Source organism: Gracilinanus agilis, chromosome 4 (assembly GCF_016433145.1).
Source record: "Gracilinanus agilis isolate LMUSP501 chromosome 4, AgileGrace, whole genome shotgun sequence".
NCBI lineage: Eukaryota > Metazoa > Chordata > Mammalia > Didelphimorphia > Didelphidae > Gracilinanus > Gracilinanus agilis.
The window spans coordinates 503825704-503841054 of NC_058133.1; positions in this window are offsets into that span (position 1 = coordinate 503825704).

Below are 15351 nucleotides of genomic sequence, written 5' to 3' on the forward strand. Positions count from 1 at the left end.
AAGGAAGGAAGGAAGGAAGGAAGGAAGGAAGGAAGGAAGGAAGAAAGAAAGGAAGGAAGGAAGGAAGGAAGGAAGAAAGAAAGAAAGAAAGATAGGAAGAAAGAAAGAAATGAAATAGTGATAGTACTTCCAGAGTACTCAAATTATTTTAAAGCAGTGATTGTAAAAATTATCTGGTACTGGTCAAAAAATAGAAAAAGAAATCACTGGTAGCACAAGGAGGAGTCAGAAAGAATGTAACTCAATAATCCAGCTTTGATAAACCCCTAAATATAAATTATATGGAAAGAACACCCCATTGACAGGGATTCCTTGGGAAAATTAAAAAGCTTTCTGACTGAAATTCTGTTTAGACTGTATAATTAGAAATCTCGAACCCTTGGACTTCATCTCTCAGAATCGTTTTCCCTTTGTCCATTTGGCATATTATAAATACATATTATAATTTTTATTATTAACATATTATTATACATAATGTATTATAAATGTTTGCTTAAACCCCACCCTCTCACTCTCTTCTCTTGCGACTGTGGCTGGGTTAGCTCCCTCTTTACTCTAGCTTTTTTTTTTTTTTTAAAAATTTTTTTTTAAACCCTTGTACTTTGGTGTATTGTCTCATGGGTGGAAGATTGGTAAGGGTGGGCAATGGGGGTCAAGTGACTTGCCCAGGGTCACACAGCTGGGAAGTGGCTGAGGCCGGGTTTGAACCTAGGACCTTTTACTCTAGCTTTTTATTTTCCTTAACTTCAAGTTATTATTAATAAATCTTATTAAATATGATTCTTGGGGATATTGTATATTAATTTTTAAGCTTACAAGATTAACATTTTACACCATAACTAAATCAAAACAGAATTCTTGAAAAGTGGTTCCATGAACAAAATTAATGCAACTAAGATTAAGAAAGGAAGTAGTTGATTGGAGAAAAATTATTGAGTAAAATATTTCTGAAAAGGATTTGATATCCAAGACATGCAGGTAAATAATATACACATACATACACAAATACATATGCACATACAAATACACAAAGAGCATTCATGCACAAATGAATAGAATACATATGCATATATTTCTATACATACATACATATATGTTTTGGTATGTATAAAACCAAAAGCCATTCCCCAAAAGACATATCAAAAACATGAATAAAATTCTCAAAACAATTGTCGATCCATATAAAACATTGCCCTAAATGATTACTAATTAGGGAAACACAAATCAAAGGACTTCCATGGTTTCTCTTCACAAATTGGCAAATTGGCAAAGATGACAAAAGATTGGAATCATCAATATTGGAAGATCGTGGAGAGAGAGATACACTAATGCGTTGCTGATGGAGCTGGGAATTGTCCTAACCCTTCTGGAAAGTTATATGGAATTATACTAATAAAGTGATTAAAACGTCCAAACCCTTTGACCCAGAGATGCCACTGCTAGACATATGGCCCAACGAGGTCAATGATAAAATAAAAGGTCCCACAGACACAAGAATATTTATAGCAGCAGATTCTAAAGTAGCAAAGAACTAGAAATAAAGCTAAATGTCCATAGATTGGGGCTCAGTTAAACAAACTGTGACAGTACAGGCATGCAATGGAATTGTGTTATCTGTTAGAGATGAACCAGACGATGAACCAAAGCCTCTTCGAGAGTCATTTTATTAGAAGCATTTGGTGGATAGGACTGATCTCATGCACTTTGACCTTAAAATCTATCTATAGGCAATTTGTTGGTGATCATAACCAATTACAGCAAACTCTTTGTGTGAATTCAGCCCCTCCTTCTTTGACTGGCACATCACTGAAACAGCCTTTGGCCCTAGTTCCATCTCCACCCTAGGACTGTGATGTTTTAATTCCATTGACCTCTTCCTTAAGTACATAGAGATATCACCCTTTGCCTTAGGTACTTTATGGATTTTGTTTTGCCCTGATCAGGCACCCAGCTCTGGATTGTAGCACCATAGCCTTTCAGACTGTTTAAGACTTCTGTCCACCCTGTTCCTGGTTAGGGCCAAGTGGAATAAGACATGGAAGAAGAACAAAGAAGGGGAGGAAGAGGAAGGCTCCTATTTTCAGAGATTTCTGGAAAATGATCATTAAGAACTTTGAGCCATCATCTTACCCATTAGAATAAATAAAAGAATAGCATATAGAATCCTGGAACCAAATACCATCTCATAGAATGTAGAATTTGAGAAATGGGAGGTGTCATAGCAGTTGGCGCTGAATAGCAAGTTATTAAATGCTTACTGATTGATTTGTGAAACAAATATGGAAACTGAGGCCTAGAGGGTGAAGAGACTTGTTCAATGTCACACAGTGAATTAACAGAAGATAATTAGGAATTGCAGTCAATTTTTTCTCAACCACAATTCTGGTGACTCCATGCTTATGGAAAACAAACAGAAACAACCCCCACTCGCCAAACTAAAACATGCCAATGTGTATGTCTCTCTTCATGGGCTGGTGGCTCAGATTTCCTTGGGTGAATTTAGAAAATGAAAGGATTGGGCTCCAGGGCTTGGTCTGCAGAGGCCCCAAATGTCAGGTAACCAATTTCCTGGCCATTGACTCCATTCCCACACCCTGAGCAGGGAAACACCCTTTTTACAAGCTGGAATCCATTCAGTTTAATTCTCTAATACTTTTGTATTAATCAGCTCCTTTCATCTGTGGATCTCAAAGTGCCCTACAAACACTAATTAATTTTCATAGCAACCCCCAGAGGCAGCCAAGTCTTTTTTATCCCTCCTTTACTGGGAGGCGGGGCAAGGTTACGAGCCCTGCTAAAGGCCACACAGCAAGCCCAAAAGGTCTCAGAGCTCAGAGTTGAGAACTTCCCTGGCTGAAGACCTAAAGGAGATTGATTTGTGCTTCAACTGCCTACATAGCAAGCAGGACATGGCTACTCTGAACCTTTGCAGGTCCCAAAGATTCAAAAGCCAACGTACTGATAATCCCTTTCTTTCTTGGCTTTTTTCAGACCTAACCTTTTATAAAATTGTCCTCTGCTGGGTGGGGGCTCATCCATACTGTTTTGTTTCTGAGGATTTTTTGGACTTTTAAAAAGTTTGCTTTTTTTTAACATCTCCATCTCCAAATATATCCCCCTGCCCCTTCCCTAACCCAAAGGCCATCTCTTGTAATGAAAAATAAAAAAGAGGGAAAAAAAACAATTCAGCATAACACGTTAGCTGAATCTTACAGTATTTCTGATATTTTACAACCACAGTTTTCTCCTTTTGCTATTAAGGGAGAGAAGCATATGTGCTTTTCTCTTCTTAGGGTGTGAGGGTGGGGAGGGGGAACTTGTCATTCATCCATAATATGCTATACAGGTGTGTCCCACTTTATGCAACACACTCATCCCTGAGAAGTTGGTCGCCATCCAACATTGGGTAAATCAAATACTATATTAAGCCCATCCCTGATGAGTCCTTTTGTAAAACAAATGGTCCTTTTATAAAGTAAATGGCATATATAGGATCATAGCTTCAGAACTGGGAGGCACTTCAGAGGCAATCTTGATTTACCCCCTCATTTTAGGAGGAAACTGAGGCCTGGGGAGTTGAAGTGACTTGTCCAAGGTCACGCAGAGGCCAGGATGGAACCCAAGTCCTCTAACTCTAGAGCTCTTGTCATTAGAGGTGATTTTGGAGTCAGGAAACCTAGTTTCAAGTCCTCTACTTCAAGGCTCTGAACCTTCCTGTGGTCCGGGTGGCTCTCTAAGAGTGAGGAGAGAGCACCCACCTTGAGATCAGGGATATTTGGGTTCATATCCTGCTTCAATCTTACTATTCGTGGTCGATCCTCTGGTCTCTTCCTTCTGCCATGATTCTCACTTATATATAAATTGCTAATCTGTTCCAGTGGAAGGAGTTTCACCCTTGCACATTATTAAATTGCCAATAGAGACCAAAAAGAAATAAAGGGAGTGGGAAGACCTTGTTGGGATGGTTGGGAGAGACAGATAGCATGGAGGACCCTTTGGTCAACAGCAGCACATAGAGAAGATAGTACGAAGGATCCCTTGGCCAACAACAGTACATAAAGAAGACAGTATGGAGGACCCCTTGGCCAACAATGCACATAGAGAAGACAGCATGGAGGACCCTTTGGCCAACAGCTGCACATTTAGAAGATAGCATGAGGACCCCTTGGCCAACAGCAGCACATAGAGAAGATAGCATGGAGGACCCCTTGGCCAACAGCAGCACATAGAGAAGATAGCATGGAGGACCCCTTGGCCAACAGCAGCACATAGAGAAGATAGCACAAGGGACCCTTTGGCCAATAACTGAACATAGAGAGGATAGCATGAGGTGGGGGAAGCCTGGAAGATCCTGGGGAGAGGAGGACGCTGAAGACAAACCTCATTCTAGACTTCATCATTTTGTCAGTCCTTTTCTGACCATGAGAGTCTGGGTCTTGGCTGTTGGAGTTTTCTGGGTGTGACCCTCACCACCATCTCTCCAGTGGTGTAAAAATATCTGTTGCCAGGCTCCCCTCCCCAACATCCCACCACACTGGAGTTCATCTGAGGACAGAGACGCCTTTTAACTTCCTAGACATTTAGATCCGCCCTGAGGGATATGAAAGCACAGAGCTGGGGAGGCAGGAGGGGAGGGAAGGGTTAGCAGCCTCTTTGGCCTTCACTCTCTTTTTCCCCCACCCCCATCTTCCACCCCACTACCTCCCACAGTGGGGCTTAGAGGCAGTTACAGCTGGGAGGCACATTTGAGTTCATCTAGTTCAACCCTTTCATTTGACTGAGATGGAAACTGAGGCTGGGGGAGGAGCTGTGATTTGCTTAAAAGTCACACATCAAGGCAGCATCAGCGAGGCAGCTAGAACTCTGTTGTTCTGAATCCCAACCCAGTATTGGATCATGGGATCATAGATTTAAAAACCAAAGGGATTTTAGAGGTATAGAGCCTGGTCTACAGAGGCAATGTGTTACCCTGTATAAACCCCTCCATCTATGTGGGCCTCACTTTTCCCATCTGTAAAATGGATGATTGGTAGCAAGTGGCCTTTGGTTGAAGATGGTAGAGGGAGGTTCCTTTCTGTTACAGGTTGGAATAGATTTTTTTTTTTACCTTCCCTTCTTTCTTCAACACAGCACAGTACCTGGCACATAGTAATAACAAAGCTCCAGAGCTAAATAAGTATGAGTGGATTAACTGCCTAAGATGGCCATACTAGTTCTGTCCATCTTGAAAATTTGAAATTTTGTGAAGTGATCTGATGAAGGCCACTTAGCTGGCCTTTATTAATTAGTATTGTAATTGCTTATGCATATTTAAATATATGATATATGTATTAAAATTATTATTAGATAATAGTGGTATTTTAAAATCACTTAAAGGTCGTCTCAATAATCCTATAAGGTCGAGTTATTATTATCACCATTTTAAGACTGAGTCTGAAAGAAGTCCAGTGATTTGTCCAAGATTCCCCAGCTAGTGAGTGTCTGAGGCTTGATTTGAACTCAAGTCTATCCCGACTTCAAATTCAGCATTGTACGTGGGCTATCACCTAGTTTCCATTAGCAAATGGCAGGTCTGGGATTTGAACTCAAGTCTCTAAATTCTGTATTCATTTCACTGGATCAGGATGCTGATGAGCTGTCTAGGAGTCATGAGAGTAAGGGGCCGCAGGCGTGTGGGTCACATAGAAGAGGGGAAAAAGAAAGGAAGGGGAAAAGGCCAAGAAGAACCAGAAATTTGTTGCAAGATGAACAGAACAGACATTTATAAAGCACTTAATTTTTTTTTTATTCGTGTCCTACTTTGACCCCATTTGGGGTTTTCTTCACAAAGATACTGGAGCAGTTTGCCATTTCCTTCTCCAGACCATTTGACAGATGAGGAAACTGAGGCAAGTGGAGTTAAATGACTTGCCCAGGGTCACAAAGCAAGTAAGTATCTCAGGCTGGATTTGAACTCCCAAAGTTAAGTCTTTCTGATTTCAAGCCATGTTCTCTATCTACTGTGCCTCCTAGCTGCCCATATTTATTTTTTCATTTCAACCCTTACCTTCTGTCTCAGAATCAATATTGTGTATTGGTTCTGAGGCAGAAGAGTGGTAAGGGCTATGTGACAGAAGTTAAATGACCTGCTCAAGGTCTCAAAGCTAGTAACTGAAGCTGGATTTGAACTCACAAAGAAAAATCTTCCCGATTCCAAGTCCAACCCTCTATCTATTGGGCTGTCCCTTAGAAAGCATCTCCCAAATGGCAAGCTCTGAGCTAGAGAAGAAAAGAAATAAGGTCATCAAAGGGGCATCAATGGCAAATTTCATTAAAAAATGTTTTTTTTTCCCTTTTGGCATCTGTTATTTTTCCCTCCTGCTCCCCACCTCCCACATCCCCCCCTTCTCTGTTCTTTCTTGTCTCTCCGAGTTTGTTTGTTGGGGGGCAGCATCACCTTGTCTTGTCATCATCCCCAGTGGGAGGTCTATGGGTCACCCTTGGGGAGGATAAAGCTACCCTGCCTGCTTTGGCCTCAATGCCTCTGGCAGCAAAAGCTGGCTTCCTGGTGGCATTGCTGGAGGTTGCCCTGATCCCCAGCATGCTTCATTGTTAGCTACTGCAGTACTGAAAAAGCAAGGCGTGAAAAAAAAATCACCCAAATCCCTGGCATTCTCAGAGGCCTCTGGAGCCAATCCTGTACATGCTGAAAACAGCAATTATGTGCAATATTATTAAAGACTGCAGGGTTTTAATTAACAATGGAATTACCTGGTGGTGGGAATTGGGGGGAGGGAGGGGATAATAATGTATTGCTTGGGGGGAGTTAATAGGCTGGAACTCCATCTCAGCCCTAACCTGCATTAGGCCTGAAGCATCTCTCTCAGTGCCTGCAGAAGTGGACAAGGGATGGGGCTTCCTTTTCAAATCTCTAATGAGGGTCTTTACAGCCTTGAGGAATTATGGGTGGTGTGGACTGAGGACTGAGCCCAGGAGGGGGAAGCAGTCCAGGGGTGAGCCAGGAGAGTGACCTGAGATACAGCAAAAAAGGCACATGTAGACCCGCGAAGGAGTCTCTGGCAGGATTTGGTGGATACGATGCCGAGGAAGGTATCCTACCAGGTACGGTGCGCAGAGGCTTCGGAAGACCTCGCAGAACTATGGGACTTTAGGTCTGCGAGGGACCTTAAAGACTACCTGGTCCAGGAGTTAATCTCAGGTTCACCGATGGATAGCAGGGGGGCCGTGAACTTGGACAGGCAAAATGATACCTTTATTTTCAGTTAGAAAATGGAAATTGAGCGATTTCTTCCATGATTTAAAAACCTGATTCTCAGAAGGGATCATTAGTTTCACAATAGTATCAAAGGGGAGGGGGAAGGGCTTGAATCCAATATGGAATCATGGGTCTTGGTTGGAAAAGACCCAGAGATCATTGGGTCATGGTGTCATCTTCAAGGACTAGTAGGGATTTTATGGGCGATTCCCCCAGCATTTGAACCCAGGTCCTCTAAAGCCAGAATCAGTGCTCTTCCTGTCCAGTTTTGAATCAATGATTTGAGAAGAATGTTTTTGTTGTTGTTGTTGTTTGTTATCTCAACCAAACTCAAGGATGTCTGGGAGCTTTGCTTCTTTCCAGAGCATTCCAGCAAATGTGAAGATTATACATGAAGATAAATGCATCGTATTTTGCCCCCTGAGCTGGCAATCTGAGGAAAGAGATTCTTTGAAGGGAGATGTAATAACGAGTCATTTTGGGGAAATCACTTGAAATTAAGAGAACTTTTCTCTCTCGAAGTCAAGGTTAGTCTTCAGCCATCCATGGGATTTATTTTATGGAAATGGCATTATTAAACTTGCAAATCTGAACCTTGAGCAAACAGGCTTAAAGAGCTAGCAACTCAGATGGAGAATTCTAGAAGCGCCTGCCTGAGAGGAGAGATTGTGGGTGATGGGGAAAGACTGTATTTCTTTGAAACCAGAAATCACAATTCATTTGATTTTTGAAAAATTTCTAATGGCTTCTGTATAACAAAGGAAGGAAACAAGCATTTCTTTCTTTCTTTCTTTCTTTTAATCCATCCCTTCTATTTTAGTATCAATTTTTAGACAAAGGAGTGACAAGGGCTATGCAATTGGGGTTAAATGACTTGCCTAGGGTCACACAGCTAGGAAGTATCTGAGATCAGATTTGAACTCAGGTCCTCCCATCTCTCTCCATTCTGCTACCTCATTGCCCTAGAAACAAGCATTTATTTATTTATTAATCTTATACTATGTATCACATGGTGTGCTAAGCACTTTCTCATTTGATCTTCACAACAACCCTTGGAGGTAGGTGCTATTATTATCCCTATTTTACAGTTGAGGAAACTGAGGCATACAGAGGTTAAATGACTTGTCCATGGTCCCACAGCTAGTAAGGGTAGATTTGAACTCTCTGTGCACTGTGCCATCAATGGCTGCCTCTCAACACCGGTAAAGTTAATAAATATTAATAAATGAAAAGTCTTCTTGTTGAGATAATTATGAATGGAAACAACAATAATACCAACAGCAACAGAAAAAAAAGCTGAATTCAGAAAGAGAAACACACAAGTCATTCTGACCTGAATACGCACAGTTCCATTCTCTTATAGAGGGAGTTTCTCCATCTGGTTGCCTTAAAAGGATCTTTGGAAATAGATCACCAAATCCCAGAAGCTCAATGGTGGAAAGGCCATCTAGACCAAGACACATTGGACCAAGAATTGCCTCTACCATGACCATTTAGCTTTTTGCTTGAAGACCACTAATGGGGGATGAGAATATACTACTTTTTATTTTTCAATTTTTTAATTTTTAATTTAATTTAGAGTATTTTTCCATGGTTACATGATTCTTGTTCACTCCTTCCCTCTCCAGGAGCTGACGTGCAATTCCACTGGGTTTACATGTATCATTGTTCACAACCTATTTCCAAATTATTACTATTTACAGTGAGTGATCATTTAAAGTCAACATCCCTAATCACATTCTCACTGAACCACGTGCTCAATCATACAGTTTTCTTCTGTATTTCTACTCCCACAGTTCTTTCTCGGGATTTCTCTTTCACTACTTTTTTTTAAACCCTTGTACTTTGGTGTATTGTCTCATAGGTGGAAGATTGGTAAGGGTGGGCAATGGGGGTCAAGTGACTTGCCCAGGGTCACACTGCTGGGAAGTGGCTGAGGCCGGGTTTGAACCTAGGACCTCCTGTCTCTAGGCCTGACTCTCACTCCACTGAGCTACCCAGCTGCCCCCTCTTTCACTACTTTTTAAAGCAGCTCATTCCACTTTGAATACTTTGATTAGGAATAGGATGGGGATTCGAGAACTGATGGCCATCCTCTGGTTCAGAAGGGCAATCATTACCTGTCAGCCTCGAGAGTGATGGAGGTTCCCCTGAAAGTGGACTTGAATTGGACCCGAGAACACTTGGAGGGACAGAAACAGTTTTCAGAAGCTAGATAGTGACAAAGGGATCAGAGACAGAAGCAACCGCAGCAGCGACAGTGGGGAAAAGCATCTCTTATCCTGCCTGGTACTTGATGAGTTTACATGGAAAGAATCATGGGTGCAGAGGCAACGAATAAAGGAGGAAGTGAAAAAGAGAAACAGGAAGGAGAAGAGTAGAGGAGGGCTGAAGCTTGGTGGAGAGGGGAGAGACTAGGGAGGGCCATTGGGTCTTAAAAGTATCTTGGGGGGGCAGCTGGGTAGCTCAGTGGAGTGAGAGTCAGGCCTAGAGACAGGAGGTCCTGGGTTCAAACCCGGCTTCAGCCACTTCCTAGCTATGTGACCCTGGGCAAGTCACTTGACCCCCATGGCCCACCCTTACCACTCTTCCACCTATAAGACAATACACCAAAGTACAAGGGTTAAAAAAAAAGTATCTTGGAACAGATGACTAGAACTGAAGATATTGGCTGTTCTCATCCCTTCAAGGACTTAGAGAAATCCTCCTCCTGTTCCCCTCCGATTTTACTTCTCTGTCTTAGAAGTGGTACTAAGATAGAAGGAAAGGCTTAAAAAAATAAATGCTTGTTTCCTTCCCCAACATCCCTCCCTGTGTTTACCCAGAAAAAAAGACCCTGTAAAATATACTCTGTTCACTTCTTTTACCTCCCACATTGCAAGATTTTACTAAGTGCTTGTTGAAAAGAACCAGAACTTAAGAGGGTGCCTTTGATTGCCTCTCAGACAATTAAGGAATGGCTGAACAAATTGTGAAAATGATGAAATATTATTGCACCATAAAAAGTGACACAAAAGATGAGAATTTTAGAATTTTAGAGAATCCTGGGCAGTATGAACAAATGGTAGAGTGCAGTGAACAAAAATTTATTCTACCTCAAATGGGAAGAGGCTGAGGTTTAGCTAAAGATATATGCACTTTAAATTAGGCTAAAGAGTGGGTAGTTAGGTGTCTCATTGGATGGAGTGCCAGGCCCGGAGATGGGAGATTCTGGGATCAAATCTGGCCTCAGATACTTCCTAGCTGTGTGACCCTGGACAAGTCACTTAACCCCCATTGCCTAGCCCTTGCCACTTTTCTGCCTTGGATCCAAGATGCAGAATTGATTCTAAAATGTAAGGAAAGACTTAAAAACATTGGGCTAAAGAGTGAAACCTCTGTCTGAAGGTTAGGGATTTCCTATCTGGGGGCCCTGAGCTATTGTGATTGCACTAATAGCTTTTCTTCTAACTTGCTAAAACAGCAGAAAAAGGGGTTACATGGACCTGAGGGCCATTATATTGCACCTAGGATAAAACAGAGCCAGCTGTTGTAACAAAGTATGACTAATTAATTCTACAGATTCTGATTTAAGAAAGGAAATGGATGAGGGTTAGAAAGGTGAGGAGGCCCAGGGGAGGTTCAGCTCTGCCCTTCCTACGAGGGAGGAGAGAGTAAAAAGGACTGAGTACCTTCTGCAACACCACCACCAATATTACAGACGGAAACATTTCTTAATGCTGAATCAAAAACACTTCTCTATAATTGAATTCTGCATTTTGCCCTTAGTACTCCCTCTAGGATCTGGAAGAATAAATGTAATTTTTTTAAACTTTACCTTCTGTCTTAGAATCAATACTGTGTATTGATTCCAAGGCAGAAGAATGGTAAGGGCTAAGATAACGGGAGTTAAGTGACTTGCCCCAGGTCACACAGCTAGGAAGTGTCTGAAGCCAGATTTGAACTCAGGTCCTCCATCCACAGCTACCCAGTAGCCTCCAATGGATAACTTCCAACATGATCTGACTCATTTGAGATAATATTTATAAAGTGCCTTGAGAACCTTAAAGCACTGTATAAATATTAGCTGTTGCTATGTATGAGAATGAGGTTTGTTTTCCCAGATTGGATGTAAAACCTCGCACCTAGTAGGTGGCTAAATACATAAAGCCTCATGGCTCAAGTTACCGTCAGAGGGATAGTTATGATCACAAATCAGGAGAAAAGAGTTGCGTGACTTCTTTCTCTCTACAGAAAATGCTCTGTGTTCTTTGCTTTTTTTTTTTTAATAACATTTTATTTTTCCCCTAAAAACAACTTTGAACATTCGTTTTTTTTTTAAAGTTTTGAGTTTCAAATTCTCTCCCTCCTCTCCTGCCTCCTTCCCACTTCTCCCCCTTCCTGAGACAGAAAGCAATCTGATACAGATTTTCCATGTGCCATCATGTGGAAAGGTTCAGGCATTCTTCCCCTCCCCAAGTAGACTTCATTCATGCCCATTTGTACTTACCTTACTTTATGGCCGACCTCACTGACATCTCCATCTGGGTCCAGTCTAGTTGGTCCCCAGCAAACTGATCCCAACTGCGGATGCCTCCCCGCCATCGCTGATGGCACCACCATGGTCCTAGGTTTGAAACTCTGGAGATAACACGGATTTCCCCACATCCTTCCAATTAGCCTTCGTCCGTGAATAAATAGTGCACCAAAAGCTATTTATCAGAGGAGACAAAGGCATATCTCAGCTAGGTCTTACCCCTAAAGGCTCCCAAACCAAAGAGGACAACCAAGAAGGAGAAGAGAAGCCACACTGAGTCAAGCCCAGAGCATCACCGTGTGTCTGTTTGGGTGTTGGAGAAGATTCGGGCATCCAAGAACAATGGGATGAATCCAAGTGAGAGCAACACTAAGAGATCCCATCTCTCCATCCCCACAAAGTCTTCTTTCCTTCACAGCAAACATCTCCTTCTCTTCAAGTAGCATGACGGCAAGACTCTTCCCTGTTTGTTCCATTGTTAGTTTATCAACGTCTTTAAACTTTAGTGCCCAGAACCGGACACAGTACTGCAGATGTGCCCTGACCAGGACAAAGTATAATGAATCTCTCACCTCCCTAGTCTTGGATGCTCTGCTTCTCTCAATGCCACCTAAGATTAAGTTAAAATTTTGACTTCTGTCTTTTACTGAGCTCGTAGCCTATCAGCAATCGATCAATCCACAGGCATTGTCTGCCAGGCTCTTGGTGAGGATCTGAGAATATAAAGACCAAAGTGAAACATTCCTTATCCTCAAGGAGCTTCTCTGAATATATTCTTTATTTTTAAACCCTTAATTTCGGTGTATTGTCTCATAGGTGGAAGAGTGGTAAGGGTGGGCAATGGGGGTCAAGTGACTTGCCCAGGGTCACACAGCTGGGAAGTGGCTGAGGCTGGGTTTGATCTTTTTTCCCTCTTATGGAAGTACTTTAAAATGTTTTAAATTATATTTTATTTTCCCCCTATTATATGCAAAAATAACTTTAATGCTCATTAAAAAATTTTTTTTGAGTTCCAAATTCTGTCCCTTCTTCTGATCTTCCATTCCTCATTCCCTTCTTGCCCGTCCCCCTCCTTGATCCTGCAAGCAATCTGCTGCAGATTTTCCATGTGTAATCATGTAAAACATTTTCCCATACTAGTCATTTTGTGGAAGAGTTCTCAAATGAAAAAGGAGAAGAATAAAGGAAATGAAATGCAGTATGTTTCCCTCTATATTCGGATTCCGTTAGTTCTTTCGTGGAGGGCAGATGGCATTTTTCATCATGAGTCTCTGGGCTTGTCTTGATTCACTGCATTGCTGAGAAGAACTAGGTCATTCACAGTTGTCCATCAAGAAATATTGCTGTCACTGTGTACAATGCCCTTCTGGTTCTGCTCACTTCACTTTGCATCAGTTCATGTAAGTCTTCCCAGATTTTTCTGAAATCATCCTGCCTGTCATTTCTGATAGCACAAGAGTATTCCATCACTATCGCACACCACAACTTAATCATTTCCCAATTGATGGACAACCCCTCAATTTCCAATTCTTTGTCACCACAAAAAGAGCTGCAACCAATATTTTTGATGTACATGTTCTTTATAAAAACATGTACAAGTTAATGGTTTTTTTTGGGGAGGGAAGACATTAGCAGCTGGGGAATCAATCAAGATTATGTAGAAATTGCTTATAGATTTGACTCTTGACAAAAAACCATGGATTTGAAACCTTCTGATAAGCCTTAAATTACTAAAGAAATTCAGCATTTATTTTAATCTGGTTTCTCTTGGAAACAAATGTAGGGGATCAGTGGCGAACTGAACAATGTAATTTGTTCCAGTAAGTGTCCCATCTCCGGGGGTATGGCTATGTCCTTCCTCCTATCACCTCACACAGCCCTTACTAGAGACCATGCCCCAAAGGCACTCAATAAATATTTGCTAAATGAATAATGGCTGGCATTAGAGGGCGAAATAAAATCTCGGAACCCTAGAATTAAGAGTTAAAAGGAGCCTCTGGTGAGAGCCAATGGAGAGGAAAAGAAAGGGTGATAGTAAGACGGAGATGGAGAGAGCGAAGTGAGGTGACTAACAATGCCGGATGTGAGGGGTGAGGAGGATGGAAAGCAGGAGACAGTGGGGCCAGGAAGCCAGGACAGACTATTGGCTTGGACTGTGAGAAATACTTCAAAGTCAGTGCTGCGCCATGATTCCGTGGCCCCAGCCAGTCCATTTTTATTTTAAACAGATAAATCGGGATGGGGCACACAAATTGACTTAGCTCATTACATGGAAAAAAAAATCAATCCTGTTGAATTTGGTATTTTTTTCCAGATGGTATTCATTTCAGAAGAATGCCTGGGCACAATCTCTGTCTCTCATTTTCTGAAGCATATTCCCCACAAATAAAGGGACTTTTCTGTGGTTAATCTGCTGCCACTCTTAGTCTTACTTCTCAGGGCTCTTTTGCTGACTGTCTAGTTTTTTTTCTTTCTATTTTCCAATATCATTGCAAAGATGTGTCTGCCATTTACAGGGCCTCTGAGCTCGCTGGAGTCGTCTCTTAATGAAGTGGAGCAGCTAAGGTGACCGAGGATTGCTCAGGCCTTACAGTTATGTTCTCTCTTCTCTGACCCATCCATGAAATTGCCTTTGTTACTCCTTCCAGAATCTGAGAAATCTCAGCACCTTTGAAGGGATGGCCAGCTTGTCTGGTCCAAGGCATGAGTGAATGACGATCCACTTCCATCTCCAACAAGGGGCCAGCCAGCCTCCACCTGTTTATTTGAACTTATTTGCTTTATATTTATTTGGCAGATATGGAGGATGCAACAAGGCACCTGGAGGGAGAGAGGAGAGGCAGCGTCTCCCAGGCAAGGCAAGCCATTGCCGTCACCTTGGCTACTCTCTCCCCTCAGACCTGGATGAAGACAGCCCAGGACTTGAGACCTTTAGGAACAGCAATGCTGGGAGCCCGGGGTCTGCAGCCATCATCCTGGGGAGCAAACCCTGTGGAGACACTGCCTGGCACTGCTCCTGCAGGTGCTGTGGTCAGGAGGAGCAAGACCCAGGGAGGACCGTTCTTGTTATCATAGCCCTTGGGATGGGGAGGCTCGCTACAACAGAGAGGATTTTATCAGTGAGAATGATGTGAAAGAAGAGGCCTCACCATCTGCCCTCTGACGCACTCAGTGACCATGGCACCTTTTCATCTGACTTTAAGCTGGAACTTCCCATATGGGCAATCTCCTCGGTTAGAATGTGAGCTCCATCAGAGCAGGAACTCTTACTTTCTATCCATATCCTCAATGCTTTGCTGAATGCTTTAAACATAATTAAGGCATTAATAAATGTTTCCTCTTTCCCTCCTACTTTCCTTCCTTCCTTCCTTCCTGCTTTCCTTCCTTCCTTCCTGCTTTCCTTCCTTCCTACTTTCCTTCCTTCCTATTTTCCTTCCTTCCTTCCTACTTTCTTTCCTTTCTTTCTTCCTTCCTCCCTCCCTCCTCCCTCCCTCCTTCCTTCCTTCCTTCCTTCCTTCCTTCCTTCCTTCCTTCCTTCCTTCCTTCCTTCCTTCCTTCCTTCCTTCCTTCCTTCCCTCCT